This window comes from Dermacentor andersoni, chromosome 1 (assembly GCF_023375885.2).
Source record: "Dermacentor andersoni chromosome 1, qqDerAnde1_hic_scaffold, whole genome shotgun sequence".
Classification (NCBI taxonomy): domain Eukaryota; kingdom Metazoa; phylum Arthropoda; class Arachnida; order Ixodida; family Ixodidae; genus Dermacentor; species Dermacentor andersoni.
Window position 1 is genome coordinate 104,319,169 of NC_092814.1, and position 20,661 is coordinate 104,339,829.

Sequence of the window (20,661 nt, forward strand, 5' to 3'; positions counted from 1 at the left end):
AGGCCTTACAATCTGCTTACTCTTCTAAGTCTCGAATTCCAGAGCTAGTTTTTACCCATGTGGAGGAGCGTCTGCTGTAGCTCTGCGCTGAACGATAGAGTAACTGTAATGCCCAACGAGTCAAGAACACGGCGACTGTCCGCAGACTGTTGTTGTTGCCGTCGTAGTCTAAGCATGCTGCAGTTGTTACATGTAAACACCTAGCCTGAGGTGACACAGTCTAATTTCAACAGAGAGGCTCTTTATCTGGCTTTCGTGCTTCCATGTTTTCACCGCATCTAGTCTTACGTACCTGTACGTCAGAATACTGCGATCAAGCGCTTTCCGTGATTCTGGGCTGCGTTACAATTCATCATGTACTTTTATTCTTTCTACCTTGTAGTGCTGGACGTTGAAATAAAATTACTTTGGCTAATGAAAGCCATTTATGTAACAGCTAGTTTGTTGTTTTTCGCATGAAAAGACACGTTGTAATTGCATGCACTTCCGGAGTTCTGAAGATGGGCTAGTACGCGATATGGGTTTGAGGGAGTGAGTTGTGATCCTGGTATATGCACGTATAATCTGTTCTCCTGTTTGCCTTGACGTAGCACACTTTCCCCTAAATTTTACATCTAGCTTTAACGTTTTTCTGGGCGCCTGTACGTTCTTAACTATTACACAAGAGTGGCTCTCAGGCGTTTTGCATTTTCGCAGGCTGTCCACTTTCTAGGAAGTAGATTTAGGCCGCGTACTTTCTAAACTAGTCCGCAATCAAACAGGGGGAGAAGAAAGAAAGTGTTACCTTTAGTCGCTTTGCCGTGCGGCTGACAGGAAGTTAGGAGGTTAAATTAAGCTCCTGCAGTTGTTTCACAGCGCCCACGATTCGTTCCGTTTTTGTTTTCCTTCTTATTTTTTCTGTTCTTGACGCCAGTGCTGGAGACAGAACCATTAGTGTCAGGGCCGCCTCACAGCCTGGTTTCTGCAAATCATTGTGAAGCAAATAGAGCGATCGTAACGACCAGCTTTGTCTGGAGCGCAGAAATGTTCACAATCTCTGCGCCGCTAGGTGGCGAATGGGTTTTCGTTTGTCGGTCAGCTGTGTCTACAGAGGGCCTCTTGCTTTACCTGTTACGCTGCTCTGTCCGCGCTGCATGTGCTTCGAACATGGGTTGGCCAGCAGCTTCACAGAGACTAGGCAGAGCTAGCTCAAGTCGAGTACACGTCGTCCTACATGTCACATGAGCTCTTACATTATGCTTGTCGCTTTGTGTGCTTTATTGATCTCAAGCTATCTGTAGCGTTTCTGAGTAGCCCTCACACAACGGACGTGTTTTAAAAAACGTGTATGCGTTTATGAAAAGGTACCTTTGTTCTATGTCAGCTATTGTTCTATGTCACCTTACGGAAGCATTGTACGAATCATGCTCGCGAGCAGTCACTTTTTGTAGACGTATGCACGACTCTACTAGTGCTTGCTAAGTGCTTGTCTATAGAAGATAGTTCGCGTGCTTTCCCTTTGCGTTTCGAGTCCTGCTTGCACAACGCGTGCCCCTTCGCAGACAAGTTTTTGTAAGGCAGTGATAACCGCGTAATTGCGCAGAAAATACAAAACAATGCAGTTTAACCCTGCTTAACTGCAGTGACTTCGTGTTTTAAAATCTTAATCACTACATGTCGTCGTAAAAGCTTCCTCTTCTCAGAGCAGCACGGGTGTTTCAGCAGCTTCATTATGGGTGGGAATGTACGTGCTGTTAGGGAGAAATTGGACGTCCACTGTCTAGGTAGTTTAGCCGCCATGTTGACCCATATATGTCTTTGCTGTCGAGAAACGAGTAGATGATCTCTGAAGAGCAAGTTGGGTGCTCTAGCATAGCGTCACCGCTTGCCATTCGGGTCCCAGCCATATGCTGTCGTTGCGCGTAACGTAATCCGCGGCGCGCCCTCGCGTTGCTTGCTCGATGCGGATACGTTAGTTAGCGCGCGCAGAACGGACACTTGACCAGTACGGTAACATAAATATGATTCCGCTATGGCGAATTATTAAAATAAAGGAGTAGTCTTCGTAACGCTTTATGATTTATCTTCAGTCGAATCTGAATAGGGCGTCCGTCGATTCTGCATCATGCAATTGAAGACATTATGCTAGTACTAGGAAAAGCCACATGTCCAATGTAAGAATGGCGTGTTGGTCGGCACTGCGTAGACACCTCGGATCGATGACGGTGGTCAGACAAGCTGCGCGTCTTCGAAGCTCACGAGCAAGTGCGTCAGCGCTCCGGGGAGCTCGGGACGAAGCTCGCCTTTCGATGTGCCGCGTCTAAGGCCGCTATACGAAACCGCCGCGCAGCTCGTAGTCCGAAGTTCGCAGAATCTCATCTGCGGGAGGATTGTTCGTTCTTGCCTGCGACGTCACTTGAGACTCTGATGATCCGCTGTCCTGTCTCGGATCGTTCTCTGACGCCACCGAGCGTCGCTGCCACATCCAGATCTATGGAAGAGCCCCGAACGTCAAGTGCAAAAGAAATTTCCTCGCACGTAGCTCCTTGCTCGTTGAGTCGGGCCACGCCACCCTCGTGCGCGCATGAAACAGTGTGATCCTCTACTACGTAAAGAGTAGTAGAGTGTATTAAGGGTGTAGTTTCGCGTATTCGTGCAATATAAAGGAAACATTACACGGACAGTCTGTTCCAGTCAGTATTGCCTGCTGATGCGCGGACGTCCGCTAAATGACATTCATCTTTACTTTTGAGGCATGTATAAGCGATGGAATTTGGAAATTTCTGGGCACAATGTGGAATCAGCTAGCGCACGACAGGGGTACTTGGAGATCGCTGGGAGAGGCCTTCGTTCTGTAGTGGACATAAAAAGAGAGTGATGATGATGATGATTATTATTATTATGATTATTTCTTTCACTTCGAGGTAAACTTTTATTGTAGGCGGTTCTATGTAGTCGGCGTTCACACGCTGCTCACTGTTTGCATGCTCTTGGCAGTTTCGAATCACCGAGATGCGTCCTCTGTCCAGAAGACCCGTAGACGATCCGCCATGTTACGGGACTCTGAAACCTGTAGTATTCAGCCAGTTTCGCTGGTCTCTGCGCAAGGGGGTGTGAACGCCGAAAGCTGCCCGTGAATGGCTTCACTCTTGCGCGCATTCGCCGTGCTTTCTTGGCACGTACACGCTCGCGTAACACCGCTGTGCTCCCGGTGACGCACGCTGACTTGGGGCGCGTGCGCGGCTCTGCCATCGGGGCTGTGGCGCGCTCGCCAGGGTTCTGGGGGCGCCGCTAGTTTCCCGGACGGCACGCCGTTCCCCGCACGGGGAGCTCCGGCCTCCATGTGGGGGCTTGGGTTGCCGCGGCGGGGCAGCAACGCCGAGTGACAGATGGCCGGTCCCCCCACCCGTCTTTGCGGCCGCGATGCCCCCCCTTCGCTCTGTTAGCGCTCCCTTCCGCTTTTCCATTGGATTGCGGACTCCCGCTAGGCACACGCGGTCAGTCGCCTTCCTGCCCCGTGACTAGCCTAGCCCGTCTCTTCCTCGCTTAGCCCGCAGTCATTTCCAGGCACACCCTGCTCTCCCGGCGAGCTGGCTTCTCTGGGCGCGTAAACGCCTTGTCTTGCCTCGTTCCTGTGTTTCGTTTTTATGTATATATTTAAAAGCTTGTGTACCTGATGGAGCCGACCTTGAGTGAACGGGAGACGCGATGGGCTTTACTCTCTTCGGCACGGCAGCGAATGCACATGCCCTTACGCTCTAGCGCCCTCTCTCTCTTTCTTTTTTGTGAATGAAGTGGAAAGTCAATGGTGATTTCCTTCAGGTGTGTTGCTGGTCATTACGCAAACACGAAGGTGTGGAACGTTCGCATTTCAGGTGCGGAGAGCAGGCGCCCGTGGTATTTATTTTCGACATGGCATATAGTGGGCATTTTTCCTCGACAGGTTTTCCATGTGCACGGTCGCGAGGTGAATTTCAAGCATGTACCTTTATTACGAAAACGTTTTCTCTACAACTACTTACGAAACGTCAGTACGCCGTTTTTCTTAACTCACTGGAGAAAAACGTTAGTCCCGGCGTACCTATTATTAGTACTGTTTCGGATTTCTTTTTCTTGCCACTGTAGTAATCAGCCAATAAACGGAGCTCCTAAGAATTCAGAAATGTTAGCCTTTGTACTGCAAGAAGTATTAGAATGGCAGAAAGTTGAGCTTGTTAGTGGGGATTCATGTTAGAATACTTCCTAAGAAAATACTTCGGTTTTCATCGTAGACAGGTGCGGGCTGTTGTGCTGCGTTTTCTTTCGCAAGTACGTAAAAGAGCTCATATCGCGGTTTGTGATGTCGTGTTTGGCGAATTGTATGGATTAGTGAGTAAGTAACAGCAATGCCGTAGCCGCTGCAGTAGGGACTCGCTGACAAGGAAACAAATCGCTCGGTTGCTCCTGTGGTATTTGCAACAGCCGTGTCCTTTTGACAGAGTAATCACTTCTAATGCCCCTTTTCATAAATTCGCACAACACAATGCGTCATTTCAGTTAGTTGAGAAAAATGTGTAAAGCTCAGCAGTGCCGCCGTCTAAGTCATGTTTTGAGGCGCGATATACGTCCCTCTGCGCCAGGCTGGGGGAACTTTTTTTTTTCTTTGCTATTAGAATATGCACAAGATCTTTCTAAGTGTCACCAACGTGTACTGTTTAGGATGGCTACGTACCAGAAACCAAATGTATCCTAAATAACACCTGTGGACTCACGTTCAAAAGTGCTAATCATTGTCGGGGATTTACTAATGGAGACATGGCGACGCAGTTTCATGCCCAGCACGTTCAGGTAAAGAAGCTGCCGGCACAACTGCCTGGGTTTACCACTACGGCCACTGTAGGCTACTTAAAGACCTCCAAGGAGACCGCAGTGTACATTCACGCGGTCGCCGTATTATTATGTTTGTTTTTCTCTACTTGCTTGCGCAACTCTTATTTCACTTATGAATTAGAAGCGACATTTGCGCCTAAACAACCGTACTGTTTTTTATCTCTCGCCACTTACCGCTACGCCATTATAACAGTAAATTCATATGGTGATCGTTATTCTAACTGAGTTGACAGACTGATTACGCGTTATTTTATGTTGTCACCTTCTGTTTTCTACCCTTAATCGATCACTGGCTCGTAGCAAAATGACAAGTGTATTTTTTTTTTATAGCCAGTGGATTGTTTTCCTTTTAGCTTCTGTTTCCCCCCTTGTGACCTCAGAGTTCGCATACACATGCAGCACTTTCTTTTTCCTTCTTTTAGTGGCGTGTTTCCAGCTCTTGCAATTATACGTGTTAATAAACAACAGTCTTTCGCTTGTTTGTCCTCTCATACCGCCTCATTCAGCAACAGAATCAGGTCGAAGTGAAATCGGGTGCGATCAGACTGATGCACACGGGGCAAGAACACGGTATCTGTTTCAGGTATTTGTTGTCAGCAGCGTCAATTCCACTGACACGCGCCATGTTTGTCGCGGGCGCGAGTATACGTGGCGTCCAGCTTCCACACTGGGAACGTGCCCAGCGCTGATTACCATTTTGTCGCGCCGACAGCGCGTAAAGAGTGCGCTCAGTGCGTAATTGGGGCTTATTTTCGCGCTTATCGCTTGTCCTTTCTTTTTGTCATCTTATGGCGCGCCGTGCACCGCTGCAGTGACACCTGAGAGGCGACGGAGCGACACGCCAACAGGAGTGGCGAGGGAAGGAGCGAGGGGGGTTTTGGCACTCTCTCCTGAGGGACATTGGGGGACGGAATGGCAGCGGCAGCGCCGATGTTGAGAGGAGGGAGTGCGTGATCACGTCCGATGCGCCTGGCGCTCGCAGGTGACGCCACAGGAAGTGGTATTTCGTAGACGGCCACTACGCGCAACGCTTCCTCTCAGGCGTGCTTTGGCAACTGTTGTCTCCGTTATCTGTATTTTCTGTTGCGTGCGAGCGTTTCGTTTGTTTCACTTAAGACGCTGCCTTGTCTTTTCGTCTTCGATCTCGGCGTCGTGTAGGCGCCGGTCGGTGCGAGTGCTACCCTTGTTATCGGGTCCTGTGATCTTAACGCGGCCGCGACGATATCTCGTGGCGCTCGACAATTGGCCGCTGCTTCTCGCGAGCGCACTAAAGATCACGCTTGTGGAAAAAGACGAAAAACATGCCTTGCGTGTATGATGTCCTCTCTTCGCTCGCCCGCGTCTTTTTCGTAGCCCGTTTAGTCTCAACAAGAACCAACTAGCCCAGCTCTTCACACTCCTCGCCCACAGGCCGCCATTTACTGGCAACAATGGCAAGTGCGGTTCCCGTACCTCCAGGGTGTCTTCGGCCCCGTCCGAGTAGCATGTTTGCTTGTCGGAGCTACGCTTGAGAGGATTCCGCGAACACGGTCTCACGGCCGCCTTTAAGCATTGATGCGCGAATAGAACAGGCTCGTTATGGCCGAAGGTATGTAACTATGAGTGCACCCGGTGCCATTGTTCGCTGAGAGTCGGCGGTGTTTAGGCTGCCCAGCGGTTAAAAAAAGAAAAGGAAAAGCCGAAGTAAAGCTTTAGTTCTGCGCTAATGCTGGAGTACGTTTGATTCCGTTTAGCTAGTTCAAGCAACTTGCGCACGCTATGCAATCTTTCAAGGGACACTAAATCAGTCTAGATGGATAAAGCGTTCTTTGAAAACTTTGTTGTCGTAAATTTCGAAATAATAGGTTGATTATTAGAAGAGCAAATGAAAGTCAGGTTCGAGCTCCTGAATTTTGCGCCGAATTCCTGACACCGGTAGGTCACTGTGACGTCACGGATTTCAAAGTATATTTTCGTATTTAGGCCGCGTTGGCGCAGCAAATGTTCCCGAAACTCGCCATGAACAATATTTGACTCCTTTATAACAATGTAGTCGATCTCTACTGCTAAATAATTTAAGGCCTGGGGTTTTACGTGCCAAAACCACTTTCTGGTTATGAGGCCCGCCGTAGTTCCGGAAATTTCGACTACCTGGGGTTCTTTAACGTGCTTCTAAATCCAAGTACACGGGTGTTTTCGCATTTCGCCCCCATCGAAATGCGGCCGCCGTGGCCGAGATTCGATCTCGCGACCTCGTGCTCAGCAGCCCAACACCACAGCCACTGAGCAACCACGGCGGGTACTGCTAAATAATTAAATAGGTCCTAGAAAACGCTGTCAAAATACATGGCGTCACAGCTAGTTGGTGCGGGAACTTCGAGGAGGCTTCGCCATCTTCTTTTGTTATTGCGCTTTTTTCTGGCTTACCAAGCGTCTTGTCGAGGTAAGAGTGAAGTTTTTGATATTGTAGAAGGGCAATTTACTGATACGTAAGAAATCGCTCTTCTTTTTTAGGGTCCCTTTAAGGCCGGAGGTGAAGGGCAAGCGAGGGGGAGGGCAAGTGAATGCAGTAAGTAGATTGTATAGAGAGTATTCGTGCGACGTTACGAAAGCCATGTCAGAGTATCATCCACAACATCCAGAGTGCTTTCAGGACAAGCTGTAGATACAAGCTAATTGGATTCACGCGAAGCTGTTGACCGTGCTGCTGCTACACTAGCTTGGAAGCCGTGATGACGCTGATGATGATGCTTATCGCCTGATGGTTGAGGTTTTACGGAATTACGGGAAGCAATTTTCTCCGGTATTTCAAATTTCCATAAATGACTACGCGAACCTTGGATCAAAGAAATAATGTCCTGTCTCTAAAAGAACCAGCCATTGTTTTTCATGTTGGCAAGAGATGATGGCCTTACATGCACAGACTGAGCGAAAAATAAATAAAAGAAAGCCTACGGAAGTCGTTGCAAATAACTGCTTCGTACTCTGTCATAGCTCGTGGCCATGCATATCTGTAAGCTGGTCGATTCGTACCATCAATATTTAAGAGTGTTCTGTCCATTGCTGTTTGCTGTCGTGCTAGTCTTGCTCGGGCTCTCGAGGAACTTGCATTTTCACCCAAGTTCCAACACGTGCAGACTAGCTTCGTTTATCTTCTTTTACTTTTGTGTCACCCTGAGGTGAACGTGGAGCCCCCTAGGTCGCCCATTCATTTCCCCATTATAGAAAGGCGAGACTTCTCGTTAAGCTGTATATGCATTTTCCTTCCTTTTTTCCAAGAAATGTCTGCTGTATAGCTATTTTCAAGGCATACCGCAGATAGAAGTGACAGTGACTCACCTTCGGTGACAAAGGCCATCTGGCCATTCGTTTCGAACACTGACCGTTTAAGTTGCCTTGTGGTGTGAGCCCTTTTTTTTTTTTCCTAGAAACCACACGGCCATTGCCCTGCGCAGACTTCGAAGAACAATTACTGCAAGCTGCGGGTGTCTCCAAAATTGTCTCCGTGTCTTGGCCTCGCGGATTTGTCAGCCCGTCGACGCCTGCTCTCCCATCTGCAAAGCCTAATGGCGTACGCAGAATGCGAGACCTGGCGGGGAAAAGTGTGGGGAGGAAGCAGAAGAAAAGGAGGCTCAGTGGTCGACGGTGCTTGAGTGCGCCCCTGAACGCTTCCGTCTGTAAAACAGACCAGGAACAATGGCAAATCTCTTCCGGGGACTGGGCGCTATGCTACGAGACTGCTTTGTTTCTTTTCGCTTGAGCCTGGCAGCCTGTCCTATCTTTTGTCTTCTCCTGCTCGTCTTTCTTTTTATCGCTGTCATGGGTCCTTTAGCCACCTCAAGGCCATGACAGCGTGAATCCGGCGCGCCCAGCCGTCGCGCTGCGTTCTTCTCGGGATCGTCTCTTTGTGCCAGGATCCAGCATTTGAAACAAACACTGCTCGGAGGAGCGCTGGCTTCGCGAAAATTCTCTTGGGTACGGCGCTCAGTAACGTGTGCGAAGGTGGGGGGAGTAGTAAGAGGGAATGGGGGGGGGGGTCCGCGCGTCGCCAAGTGCGACTGCGGTACCAATGGCTGTCACTGGGACGCATTGAGCCGGTCGAACACTGCTGGAGGGGCTCCTGTCTGTCTGGCACCCCTCTGCGGGCTCCTTTTCTTCCAGGGATTAAAGCTTTGTAATTAGCTCCCCGAGCAATAATTACGGTCGTCTTTGCGTACCTTCCCCGATCAGCATGCGTTCGGGCGTCGTGGATGACCTTGGCGGCGCGGCTTCCCCCGCCGTTGATTCTCTTCGCGACTGCCATTTGGAGAAGGTGGCGCGCTTTGAGGAGGGTCTTTTCTCACCCTCGCTCCCTGTCTACATATGCGGTGGGGAGGGGAATCATCGTGCGCGCGCGCCCGGACGAGCCTCGAAAAGCGCCGTGAAGAATGGCGGCGGTTTTCCTGATGACAACGCTGCCATTAGCTACCGTCCGTCGGCGTGGCTAGTGTGGCACTACTGGATGGAATGAACCGTGAACATAGCAGTGCAGCTTTCCTGTCTCTCTCTCTCTCTCTCTCTTTCTCTCTTTTTTTTTTTTTTACTTGGGAGACGTGCAAGACGCGGCACGGTTATCTGATACGCATTGCACTGATTGCCATGATACTGCAACTTTCACGGCCTGGAAATGGTGCGGCGGCAATGCAGCATGATGGACGTTCACATGTCCGTGACGCTGCTGGAACGTGCGGGTTTGGCGAGCGGAGTTATTTTTTCGGCTGCAGTTTTTCTCAGGTATGTTTCACTCAGTGGTTAGTGAAGCGATAAGATCCTGTCTGAACTGAAAAAGAAAGAAACCTTTAGTAACGAATACGCATGTATTAAGGACTTAAATTAATAAATCGTAGGTGGTGCAAACGCAGCCTGTCGCTCGGCTAGTACGAAAGCACACTCGTGTGTACTGTGCTCCGCAGCATCGATAACTTGGCTCAGGGCTAGTCGGTGGCTGTCAAACTAGGCATGTTTTGTTGCACACACGCGCGCGCGCACCTCGCTTCTCTGTTCCATGTTACTTTCGCTGCCTTTGCGGACTACACGGAAGGCACAAAAGAAGAAACAGTGGGGACGTGCGACAAATAGGGGTCTACAACTGCGCGAGATCTGGTGCTCGGGTGTTATAGGAAGTCTACGGGCTCATCAGACGCCGTAATAACGCGACTGGCGCTTTGAAAGCGGACTTTTCGCCAAGCATGATTTTCAGGAGGTGCGCAACTTCTGGTAGCCGCGTGTCGCTCCTCTTAGGTCCCACTTCATTCGACTGTCTAGTGTACACACACCAATATCCGTGAGTATCCATTCTCTGAGTATCCCATACTTATGTTACTTTATAACGACACTGATTGGCGAGTTGCTTGCACCTCTTTCTGCCTAAAAACGCAGTAGTCGCTCGCCCCTCAGCGTCTGATAGTCACGTCGACGGTTCGGAAACGTTCTGCGTGGAGCAGCCACCGTCTGTGAAAGTTGCAGATCCCGAGAAGGCTTGGGCAATGTTCTCGTATTGCCTGTAAAGAAACCGCAGCTGTGTTCAAGTGAGCACAGCTGCGGTTGGTTGTGTGCAGTTCCTTCACCTCTCAATTTAAACATGGCTCACCATGCGCGTGTACTCAGACTACACACGTGCGTGTGCATGAAATCTCGCCTAAATTGCCTAAATATTATGTCATTCACCCGCTTTTGTTGTCAGCCAGCGGGCCTCCATAAGTACTTGTGCATACTTCACGATCAGTATCGTATTCAATTCCTGGCGCCACGTGAGATATGGGTTAGGGCTAGTTCTCCTGGTTGGGCGGCTGCTTTTGGCGCTGTTAGAATGGCTACATGGTAGTGATGCAAAACTATCGACAGTACTATCTATAGCTGAGTCATAATTAAACTTTCGATAGTACAGTCGATTGATAGTAGTGTATAATCATACAACGCACCACACGCAAACACTGCAACATTAATTTGGTGGCGTTTCTCCCTTCCCAGCTGCATCACCTTAGCGTTACTGATGGTCAGTTGTTGCAAAATTTCTGGTAATGCCACTAGCGAAAAAACTGCAAACCTATCGATAGCAATGTCAACCGTCAACTAACGTAATCCTATCGATAATTTTTGTTACGCGTTCGATAGCGTCATACCGAAATGCCGTAACACTGTCGATAGTCAGTATACTGATAGTCTTACGTCACTTCTACATGGTTTAAACCGACGCTCTGAGCTCAGTTAGGTTCAGCGACCCTTTATTATCTATGCTTACTTTTGCCGCCGCGGTATAGGAGTATCATGGTGAGTTTTTTTTTACGGAAGTCGGGAAACTTGTCAACACGCGAGGGGCGTTCGCCGGACTGGGAAGAAAGCTGGATGTCACCATGCACGACTACCTTTACGAGATGCCTTGTCTTCTATCGCCCTGCTGGTCGCCTAATGCTGTCCGGAGCTTGTTCTGGACAAGTGTCTTGACTTCTGCAGATTCGCCGCTTGTTGCTTTGGCAAAACCCGTCGTTCCAAGACGGTTACTTCCTACTGTTGGACGGTGTTTATTTGGCTGTAATAGCTCCTAAAAGAAAGCGAGTGTGTTCCCATGACTTGGGAACATAACCGTTAATGTGCTGCTTCCCATTATTATTAAAGCATGAGATTCTTCGCGTTCTCGAATTGGCTTCGGCTCCGCTGTTATCACCAGGGTCGTGTACCCAGTGTGGCGTATAAAGCAGAGAAACATAATTTTATTGTAGGATTTCTTGTAGCTTACCGGGCCTGGGTTAGGCTTCTAGGTATCGGGTACACAAATTAATACATGCATCATGGCCTATGACCGACAATTTGTTTCTGCTCACGCTGACTTAAACACTCCCTGCAAATCACATGAATCGGGCGTAAGTCGCGGACGAAATATATTTTTTTCATGTCAACATATGTATGTATATGTAATTTGTATACCGGGACACGCCGTCAGGAATAACTATCAGCTATTTTAATTTAGGAGAGTGGCATACCGGGATGCATGCTGACGGTGTATTTGCGACAGGGGCGTAACGCGGAGTATTTTTGTCGCATTCCTCGTATTGAGCCGTCGTTATCGCCCACATGCGGCCTGTTGTTCTTTTAGAAATTCACCATGTAGTATCCATTTAGCCGACTTGATTGCATGTTTCCGCTTATCAGAACAAGAAAAAACAAAACAATTTGCATGCTCGCAGCGTCAGCGCACAAAACTTAGTGATGGCCGAGCACTTTGTGTGCTATATATATAGATATATATATATATATATATATATATATATATATATATATATATATATATATATATATATATATATATATATATATATATATATATATATATACACATATATAAATGCCGTCTTGCTGTTTTGTCTGGTCCGACGAGGTTTCGCACATGTCCTTACTGCATCTTGTTTTCTAAGAACGCCGCGTCACTGAACTCCACTTCTTCTCACGCCTCCGCCGTACTGTGCACGTTTTCTGCTTCTTTCTGCGTCACACGGTGGAAAAAATAACATTCGCGAATCGCCATCTTTGGCGACTTTTGCAGGAAAATGCCCATTGTAAGGTAGAATGGTTGTCGAAAATTCTTACTTGATTTCTGTCCTTATTGACCTTAGTTAATTTAAAATCAATCTTTCGTTAAATTTCACAGAAACAGATGCTTCCGCGTGGCATCATGGGGGCCGTATCATAGCCTCATTCTAAGAGAAGCTGTTCACGGCGCTAGTGGTCCTTTGTTGTTGTTGTTGTTGTTAAAGAAGTTGTTAAAAGAAGACTGCAACACAGTCCAATTATATGTATAAACAGATGATATGAATACTGCTGAGTTACACAGCGGCACTGCAAGCGCTGGGACTAGTAAAAAAGATGTACGAGTGTACAATGTACAAATAAACTGACGAAAGAAATGCTTTTTGCCTTCTCTCGTGGTCAAGTTACGTGTTGCGAGAAGAGTATTGTTCCCAACCAGGAGCCTCGACTTTACCAGGGCCTGCCAAGCTCTCACACACCTTCTAATCTGTTGCACTTTGGCGGTGGTTAAGTTGGTACCATTGAATGGTAATAATACTGTTCTTCTGGCAGGGAGAATACCTTTAAGAAACTACGAACACGTGAAATTTTCGGAATACTCGGAAAGCCTCTGTGCTAGCGCTTTCCTCCTGAGAGGACCGCGCTTAGAGTGAGTAACCTGTATTCAGCAGACGAGAGTTCTTTGCTGGGAAACAGCCTTTCTGGCTCGTGTGTCGGAAATTCGGGTACAGCGGTGCTACGGGCAACACTGTACGATGACTTTAGAAACAGAACAGGTCCGGTCAGCGAGGTCAGCTAAGCATGCCGGCAGTATGATCATTTGTTTGTAGTATTATGGAAGTCGCATCTACATTTGTAGCGACGCTGGAGGATCTCCGCTCCAAATGTCGACGATAATTCATTCAGAGAGCTATTGAATCTAGCGAAATGAAATTTGTAGGGGATGTTGGGCATGTAAAGTGTGATGTATGGGCGACAGAGTTAGTAGTATGTCAGATTATTAGGTTATTAGGCGCATACTTATACGCCGGCATAATTTCATTAAGGGGCTCTCTCTCTCTCTCTCTCTCTCTCTCTCTCTCTCTCTCTCTCTCTCTCTCTCTCTTGCTTCTCTAAGCAAATTGCGCAATAATTCTGCTATAATCTTTGCACGGTGATATGCGAGGTTGTCCGTCTAAACAGTTGGAAGAGTTTTTCTAAGCTCGTAGTTGTTAATTGGCGTTTTAGTTGTAAGTGCGAAGGCGGTGGACTGGATGCAGTAATATGTGAGAATTTGCCGCAAGAGAAGGAGGCACCTCATTGCTAAGTAAAGCCTGTTTCAAATGGTGCGATGTTGCTCTGCGTTTTTGAAAGGTACGATTTCCGCAAATGAGAACTTCGCATTGCCCTTTCACATGCACCGAGCGCGGCACCTGCTATTTTCGCATCTGCGAGCACCTAGATGAGCACTAAATTATTCTTGGCGTCAGTACGCTTCAGTGAAAACAAAGCAAAACAACTTAAAGTGTTTTCGTGACAGTTGTTTGTGTTCGAGTACTTACTTTATCAAAACAAAAATTAAGTAGGCAGGCCACAGTGACGTGTCTTGCGATTCACGTTGTGATTGGTTCCCCGTCCTAAACTTCCCGCGAGGAAGTTTAGCACTCGGAACATGGAAAAATCGCACGCACGAAGGTCCATTTGCCGCAACTGCGAATTGGCAAGTGCGAAAACGCAGTCAAATTGGCACCATGTGAAACGGGCTTAAAGGAACTCGCTGTGCACGGCGATCTCTTTTGTCTTGGATGCTGCTTCACTGGACATTAGGATGGGATTGGGCTATGTCGCACAACAATAACAACAACAATGATGATGATGATGATGATGATGATGATGAAACGTATTCGCCAGGTGCAAGCGTCTAATGTGCGTGCGCTGGTAATAATTAACGGCAGAGAAAGATTGTCATAAACTGAATGCTTGACGAGAAAGAAGCTTTTTCTGAAGTGCTCCTACTTAAAAAAAAAATTACGACGAAGTGTTACAAGAAGAGCATGCCTTACTATTCCTGTTTTAAGTTTTCTAAATTCCTTCCATTCTACATTGTTCAATAAATCTTTTGTTTTCTTCTAAAATACAATCGCCCATTCACGTGGTCTGACTTCTCAATTACACGCTGCTTCTTTATTCGCTGTTTAGCCTTTTCAAGCTCATTTTGTTGAATTCATTAGCTGTGCGTACAACCACCCGATTCTTGGCCCATTCCCCGTAGTGGATGGATGGATGAAAAACTTTATTACATTCCCCGTAGTGGGTACGAGCCATACTCTGAAGGCACATCATCATCATCATCATCATCATCATCAGAGTATGCCGATTTCCTGTACTGGGTTAGAGCCATGTTTTGAGTAGCAGGCAAGGCCACAACAACAAGCATTTGCCGTGTATGGGCTATGTTCTTCTGCTGAGGAAGATGAAGAATTCACCAACTTTAGAGTGTGCTTCTTGGCCAATCCCGCTTAAAGGGTATGCGCCACTGTTTGGGAAACGAAACTAAACGAATGTTCCCATGTGCATAGAGGTCGGGGTATTTACGAAATGACCATAGATATAAGCATAGGTTAACCGTGCGTATTGCCATATCGTTGAAATCGTGTATTCAGTGAACTCAAAGCTCTACATCTGGTTTTGTCTGCAGGTGCAGTTTCTTGAAGCCTTCTCAACATGCTAGGTGAGTGTTCGATACTTTGTTTTTCCATGTAGTGAACAGGTGTTCGTTGAGACCCGGTCACTGTTCGGGAAAAGCGCATCTGTTCTGCTAACGCACTAAAATGAAGCGCGAACTAAACAGACAATTTTTACCCTGTTTTCAGTAATTCCTTATTCAGTGTTTCTATTATTATTATTATTATTAGTATTATTATTATTATTATTATTATTATTATTATTATTATTATTATTATTATTATTATTATTATTATTATTATTATTATTATTATTATTCATTGTCCTGACTTCCAGGTTTCTGCCATACAAGCCCACAGAAGGCTTCGGCAGACCTAGCAAAATTATATGTACAAATTGACTATTTGTAATAAAGATTATTATTATTATTATTATTATTATTATTATTATTATTATTATTATTATTATTATTATTATTATTATCCACAGAAAAGAGAGGGCTGGAGGGTGTGCGCACTTATTTTCACAGGCCTTTGGAAAAGTGGGCTGTATGAGTGGTTCTATGAACACTCTGCCTCACATAGCAGAATCGAAAACCAAGTCAACGACCTTTGTTCGCGTTTCACTTTAGCGCGATGGTATTTCACCAGTGTATATATGCTCAGTGCTCATTTTCGTACTTAGGAGCGCGTAAGACGACTAAGTACGAAAGGACAGCGCTCCTGCACGTCTCAATAGCGCACTTTGCTTTTGAGTTACCAAGTCTAGAGTGAAGTCATGACGGGAAGCACGAGTGCATGCATTGATACTCAGTGAGAAGATGGCATCGCCATGACTTGGCTTCAGCTCGCGTTCTTCCCACCGCATGAGAAGGACGTAGGCACTATAGGCAATGTTTATTCATTTGACCTAAGGCTGTACGCAGGTATTAAGCGAGTTCAATAAAAAGCTATGTGTTGAGGTTACGAAATCTGATTTCAGAAAAATGAAAACAGGACACGTCTTGATAAGGCTCCGAAGACATGTACAGATACAGTTTGCATTCTTAAGTTATTTTTATCTTTTTTTATATATCCCTTTGTCAGGATGAGCTCGTACCAGCTGGTCCAGCTTGCAGTACGCTCACGAACCTCTTGGAAACGCGCATGCGTGTTTGTGTCGCTTTTGCTTGCTTCTCTAAGCGCCTTACTCTTATGGCCGACACGTCAGCATTGTTGGTCCTTAGCTGAACGCTGATATACGTCGACACTTCGATTGGTTTTCTTTTGGCCCTCTCATTTCTTACGAATGACGTATCTGTGGTCGGACTCTGGAGCTCTGCTCGGTGGTCGCCTGTCGTGTTTCGCCAGCACGTCGGCTCTGGGTGGCCGTGGTCAGTCCCGGGCCGCAGCTGCGTTCCAAGAAACGTGTCCTGGAGACCAGTTGGTCATCGACGCGCTCGCCCAGAGGCGCAGCTGTGGGTCCCTCCTCCGCCCTTCGGGAGGGAAAAAAAAAGTGGGAGAACGCATCGCGAAGTCACACAAATTGCGTCGCTGTGACAGAGCCGTTTGTCGTCTTTGACACCCTTTTCCCTTTCCGCGCTGACGAACGCTGCGAGGTGCTGGTATTTTTATTAACAGTCCGGCCCGGCCGACTGGACGCTTGTCTGCATGCATGCCATCTGGGCCAATCAGCGCCCGCGAAGGAGCTCGGTTCACAGCCCCATATATCCATTGTCAGTCTAACGAAAGAAAGAAGGTACGGAGGAAAAAAAAAAAAAAAAGACTGCCACGGAATATGTGAAACGTTCATTAGTCAGCTGACTGAAACGGTTGGGTACCGCACACACATCATCGCTCAGAACGGATACGTCTATTGTTCTGTAAGTATGCGCTTCCGTTTATTGCAGGCGCAATGCACGCAGATGGGCAAGACATATTAGTGCGTGAGGATTCGTACCTTGTCTGAGAACGCTGAGGTTAAGGCGATCGCACCCTGCCATCCAGACACAACGTGTGTGAAGTTTGACGCAATAGTTGCCTCCAAGAACGTTTCTGCTAGCTATAAGTAATGGTTTGCCATTCCGTATTAGAAAAAAAGCACCTGACAGCACGGCAAATGTTTCCCTCGGGCAAAATGTAGCAGGTGCAGCACAATTGCTTTGTTCAGCTACGGCAGCCCGCTTAAAGTTGGCAATGGTTGTCGTAGAGAGATCCAGAAATTGCACTTACTATCTCGCACGAACGTTCTGGCTCCAGCATGCCTTGTACTTTAAGTGAAAGCGCATTTTCTTGCGCGGAGCATCACCGCTGCCCGTGCGCCGTCGGCGTTCTTTGCTCGTCTGGCCCTAGCAAGTGCACGAGTTGGCAAGGCGACTGGTCGTTCTCCCTAAGCGCGTCCGGCAAAGCGTTGTGTATCAAGAAGTTGCCGTTATTGCTAGTCTGCTGGCAGGACCGGCGGATTGCGCTTGAGCGCCAAGCGAGTGATAAACGAGCTTGTTTGACTAAGCGCATTGCCCGCGGAGAAAGTCTGGTCGCGCTAGCCCCGGCGGATCGAGAGAGGGGCGCGTCTGCGAGGCGGAGGAGAGGGAACCCGTGGGCCGCCGTTGACGGAGCGTCACCTGAATGTCGTGTGGGAACGGGCTGTTCCAGCGACCGGGCCCATCTCCTGTTCTCCCTGGTGTGCGGTTGCGTGCCGATCGTTTGCACAGGCTGGCGGCATAGTGGTGACTGCAGCAGCGTTCCCGCGCTCCTGAGCTCGGTGTTGGTTGCATCACAGCCGTCCTTCTTTATCGCACGGCGACTGGCGCGATGTTTTGACGCATCGCGAGAACTCGAGCTGCCTCTCAGGGTACGTTATACAGGATGTCGGGACACTCGAGAATCCGCGTCTTCTCTCGGGAAAGCCAAGCACCATATAGACGGTCCACAGATTCCACGGGATTTCCACGACACAGTTCGCATCATATATAATTAATACTACGGCCGACAAATCCTACCCATTCATCTTATCACGTTTAAGCAGCGCATTCGTTAAATCTTCTCATTTCTGTATCGTTGCCCTGGCAACCAGGAGAACGCTTAGTGTTCGTCTTTCTCGCTCGTGGTGCATGCTGTCAGTCGCACTGGTCATCATTGACAGCCGCTGTATTTACTGCGATGCACAGTGCCGCCTAAGTGTCGAGCTTATACACGCAGCAATCGGCAGAAGAACGTGTCCCTCATCAGCCTGAACAGAGCCCGTTGACGGGGTGAGCGCCTCGACGCGTTCGTGCGCGGCGGCTCCCTTTGCCGAGTGCACGCTGTCGCGGACAGTCTCTGTGTCTTCCTGCCGCCCGAGCAGCAGGCTTATTGTTTCCCGAGAAAAATCGGGGCCACCTGTACTTTTGCGCTGCTCGTCCGGTCGTGAGCAGGGCGAGCCTCTCTAATTACGCCCAAATGAGGCTGGCCCGCGCGCGCCCTCTGCTCGCGCGGCTGCAGCGCGGCGGGGGCCGCGTCAGGCGCCAGCTGGCTGCCCAGTTTCCGCACCACCGGACACGCCGATTGGTGCCGCAGATCTGCGAATGCATTCACCGCTGCCGAACAGAGGCTGAGGTCCCCCTTTCTGTTTGCTTTCTCAGGAGGCTGCTTCGATGGCTGGCTGACGCATGCTTTTCTTTCTGGCTCACCCCCTCCGCAAAAGTACCGGCACGACGGCGTAAGCGCGAGCGTTTCCGGTAGCAACGAGAAAGAAAAAAAGAAAGAGAGAGAGAAAAAAAAAAAAGACATGCCGAGTTGGATTTTGGTGAGCGTCTTGGGCGTGCCTGCACCACCGCTCGTCGCTACGGGAATGAAGCGTGCTTTGCAAGTCGGTTTCGTGTGACGCGTCCTTAACGCCGTGCAGGAATCTAGTTGCTGGTATTCGCGGTTCCGATCGCGCATCGTTTTTATCACTGCATGCGCTCGCGCGCTCGGGGCATCCGGGCTTTGACATCCCGTTCGAGATGACGTCGCCGAATGTCGAGCGGTTTAATGGCCCTCAAAAGACACAGCTGCTATAGAGACTGCGGCCCGGGGTGTGCGCAGATTCGCTCGCGTCATCACTCGGGCGAAATCCAGAAGCCACCGTTTGCGTGGCCGGATCAGGCGTGTTTCCCGCGCGGCGGCACCCCAGGGTCGCACTTGCAGCGCTCGTGTCGACGTGTTACGCCGCGGTGTCTCAAGGCTCTCGCGGTTTAATTACTTGTTTCTACGAGGCTCACGTGGCGCTCGCTTTCCTCGCCACCCGTTCCGCGCCTCCTCCTTTTCTCTGGCGCACTTTAATGACAGTGACGAGTCCCGTCAAAACGATCCTGTAGTGTATCCGGGATAGTCTCGGGCGCCCCTCTCCCGCCTCGCCGTCTTCTCATCATCATCAGCGGCGCTTAATTTATTTGCTCCTTTTCCTCGGAGCGCCTTTGTTGGTAGCGTTTTTTTTTTTTTTTTTTTTTTTCTGCGCGCACCCTCTCCCGTCGGCGTTATTATTTGGCGCATCGGGAGCGAGTGTTTTGTGGTGCGTGCTCCCGTCCATCCGTCCGTCCGTCGCCAGGAGGGCGAGAAGGCTGGACGGCGAGTCGTGCCCGTTCGCGGGATGCGAAAACCTTTGCTTTCTTTCTTTTCCTTCCGCCGCTGCCTTCGTTGTTCTTTTGCGCCGGTGCCTCTGCTATTTGGCGCCTCAAATTGGTTATAATACGGCTTGCGTTTTTTCGTAGATATAATTACAGTACTCGCCTTCGTGAGTGCGGCGGACTTTGCACGCTTTCTGTCTGGCCGTCGCCGGGCCCTCTGCTGCATGCGGCGCCCGCGAGGAGGCCGACAGAAAATGACTGAGAGCGTTTATAATTACAAAGCCCTCGCTCATTTTCCAGTCGTCTCGTGGCGTCGTTTGGAGGCGCCCCTCTTCAGGAGCAGCAGCCCGCTTTCTTTTCACTGTTCACTGCCGACTTTCCTGTTATTTCGTCCTTTCTTCGTACGCTAATAACGTCTACTTAGTGACGGACAGACGTAGATGAGATGGTAGATGACTGGAATCCCCTCCGTAGTTTGTGCCTTCCCCCTCTCTTCCTGTGCCAGCCGCGTGAGCCTCTCGTCACGCTGGCGTGTTTGTACAAAAGAAACCGGGGGCCGAGCAGATAGCCAGAAAAGCTCGGCGCGGGCTGGTCACGCAGCGAGAGCAACGCGCCCCTGGGTCGCTTGCGTGCGCGGCTGCGGTCGCTTTCGTGAGCACGGCTGCCCTTCCCGTGTGCCACCCGCCGGTTGCATGCAAAGCTCGTGGCACTTCTCCGGCGAGATGGACAGGTACTGGTCGGGTGCCGGCGAACGCCTCCGTCATGAGCATTCGTGTCGCAGCTATGTTCTGCGGCCTTGCGAACGACGGAAGAAGCGCCACTCCCACTGCGTGCGTTAATGATTTGCCTGTGTGACATTCGTCGCGTCTATGTCTTCCTTGTGCGGCTAGTCAACTTTGCGTAAAGCTTCCGCCACATTGCCTCTGAAAACCATGTGCATGTCGGGCTGAACGGGCGATTTAAAGTCTCTAAGCTGACTGTCCTGCGAAACATTCTTCCGTACGAAAGCACTCGTCCTAATACTAGCGTCTGTTTCGAAAGAA

At 49.0% G+C, this 20,661-nt stretch overlaps 1 protein-coding gene across 6 annotated transcripts in view; it reads left to right on the top strand.

Moving 5' to 3' along the window:
• zfh2 (Zn finger homeodomain 2) overlaps positions 1-20,661 on the top strand; it is a 464,809-nt gene that overhangs the window by 248,117 nt on the left and 196,031 nt on the right. For all 6 annotated transcript variants that reach the window (XM_050193384.3, XM_050193386.2, XM_055061869.2 and 3 more), the window contains one exon: positions 15,068-15,100. The gene's annotated coding sequence lies outside the window, so the exon portion shown is untranslated. The remainder of the gene's footprint in view (positions 1-15,067; positions 15,101-20,661) is intronic.